The following is a 2,781-nucleotide window of genomic DNA, read 5'->3' as shown; positions in this document are numbered from 1 at the left end:
ACTTCAGATGAACTTGAAGCTGCACAATGACTATCAATGACATTCCCAATGAACCTCAGCCTTAGGGAGAGAGAGAGATGGGGGGGACAGGGAGGAGGTAGAGAGGGAAGTAGGAGCTAGACCGCCGGGGACCCCATACATTTAGTGTTTTATATATAATTCCCCCTCCCCCCCCCCCCCCATCACACACACACACACACACATGCTGTCGTCCGTGTCGTCGATATTTTGAAACTCAAGTCTTGTTTGTTAAATACTTCCTGCGGTCAAGGGTTAGGATAATCTATCGTGTTGTTTCTCCCCGCTGGTGGCAGCTTTATCCAAGTGTCAGGAGACATATTTTTCCTGCTCTCTCGTGCACTAAATTAAGTACGAATTTGCATAGTGCACCAGTGATGTGCACCGTGATTCAACTTTCTGAATATAACTTTTCCACAGTCGTGTTGGGTGTCGTTGGACAGCCCATGACATTTGCTAGCCATTGATGTCATTCTGATCGCTGTATCAGGTCTGTGAAGGAAATTACAGGAGGGAGTTGATTTCAGGGAAATTTTGTACAAGTCAAGTGTAGAGAGGGAGGTATGGGGGGTTAATGGCTGTAGACCCCCCCCCCCCATCACGTGTCCACCTTGTGAGAGAGGGGGTAGCGTCATGAGGCAGGTGCGCCATTGGCCAGGGCTCCTGGGCCTCAGGAATGCTGAACCGTGATTGGTCAAGACGCTGAGGGGTACCGCATGGTACCCCAGGGATAGTCTTGGAGGGAAAAAAACATTCTTACCTAGAACGTTGCTATGAGAGGACGTAATTTTCCATGCTAGGCCAAGCATCGGGAAATACCGCCTACAATGTGACTAAAGTCACGCCTATCATCTTGCTATCTTTCCGTGTGACGTCCGTAAGAATCCGGTAGTTCGGAAAGTTGCTTGTACCGAACAGTGTGAACTTGTCACCTAGCCGCATAATTGTGGGACGCCATCTTAGAGCAACTGGACTGAGTGAGGCGGTTAATTATCGGGCTACGAAAGTGACATCAGCCGTCTATCGTATCTGTGCTTGAAGGTACTGCAGTGAGACATGCTAGAGAAGGTTTCAGTGTTATGAGAGAAACCTTAAAATTCTTAATTCTGAGGAATTGCAAGAGAACAGTGAATGACTCCGTCTCGGGTCTCGTGTACCGTGTAACACCATGTACCGTCGTATCCTGGGGTACCGTGTCAAGTGGAAGGGCGTGGTACCGCATCCCTGCTGTTGTGCGCGCACCCTGGTCTGCCTAAGCCGGCGTATCCGCGCCACCTGGTCTCTGTGTGTGGAGCTAACCCCGTGGTCTAGGACCCTGTGCTCCAACTGACCACGTGTAGGAAGTGAGGACGCCTACGTCATCATCCAGCAGCAGCAGTGAGAGTGTGAGGTTGACGTGTATGTGAGTGAGTGTGTGTGGCGGGCCCGCATGATTGATGTAAGTACACTGTTTCTGTTTTAGGTAATAAAACTCTGAAGCTGGGTTCGCCCCCAGTGTTCCGTCTGTCCTCTGTCTCTGTGACCACCTGGTGAGGTGAATGGGAATTGGAGACGTGTGAGTTTACCCTGTTTGCCGTCACCAAGTTGAGGTTGGGCCAAACTGTGATTTTGACGTGTGTGAGGACACCTAGAGACACGGTAGAGTAAAGTGAGTTATTTGCTGCTATTTTCTCTATGTGCCGTGTATGTAAATCGCTGTAATTTGATTCCCTTTTTCAGCAGTGAAAGTGGTAACAGGGAGGTTTCCCTTGGTTATAAATTTTACTGTTGTGTTGTGGTAAAGTGTGAATTATTGGTGGATAATTTACTGGGGGAAGTCATTTACAAGTTTTGCCGTGAGTGGCAAGGATGTACTGTGTGTAAACTGTAGACAAGTTTGACCTTGGTGGAAGGCGTTGTGTACTGTGAAGGATTCCGTGAGAATTAAAGTCAGTTAACGTCACCGGGGGTCACGATTTACTTAACGAGGTCACTTGTTCGTTGAACATTGTTGTGATTAACGTAGAGACGTGTAAAGGCAACAGTCACAGTGAAGTTCACGCAGTGGAGGAATTGTCAAGTGAAGACTAACGTAGTGTTAACGATTTAACGAGCTGTCGTTAATTGATTGATTAACGTAAGGGGTTGACGGTCTGTTATGATCGGAGTCAATTGCGCTGTAATTAAGCTGCTGTAATTCGTTAGACTGATCAGATCTGTCTGCGGACAGAGTGATTAAGCACTCGTAGCTGATTAAAGATAATTAGTAACCGCCACTTAGTGAATTCACCAGGTGTTGATGTTGTTGTTTACACGGAGTCTTGTAACTTTGGGTGTGGTACAGCAGTCTACCCTCGTTAAGGTAATCTTGTCGTAAGACCGGAAGTGAACTGTCAGTTGAGAGACAGTAGGCTTTGTCAATTCTCGTCTGAATTAATAGGCTGTTGTATTCAGTAATTAATTGGGAATTACTCACCGAATGCTTGACTTTCATGTTGAAGTAATTAATTGATTTACGAGTTATTGCTGCCATTTAAGTGTCGTTGAGACACGTGTGTGTTAACGTAATTGTTTAAATTCAATTAGAGTAACTTTTGTTGTTGATTGTCCTGAGAGACAAGTGTTAACGTAAGATTTTTATAAGGGGTTATCATTCTTGGATTAACCGCCTTGTTACTTGGTACCTCGTTGAGGGCAGCGAGCGCCAGTCAAGTCTTCGTGATTATAGTATTGGTCACCATGAAGCCGTGACAATATTGATTGCAAGCTTGCGTCACCAGTGGG

Source organism: Procambarus clarkii, chromosome 14 (assembly GCF_040958095.1).
Source record: "Procambarus clarkii isolate CNS0578487 chromosome 14, FALCON_Pclarkii_2.0, whole genome shotgun sequence".
Lineage (NCBI taxonomy): Eukaryota > Metazoa > Arthropoda > Malacostraca > Decapoda > Cambaridae > Procambarus > Procambarus clarkii.
This window is presented reverse-complemented; position numbering follows the sequence as displayed.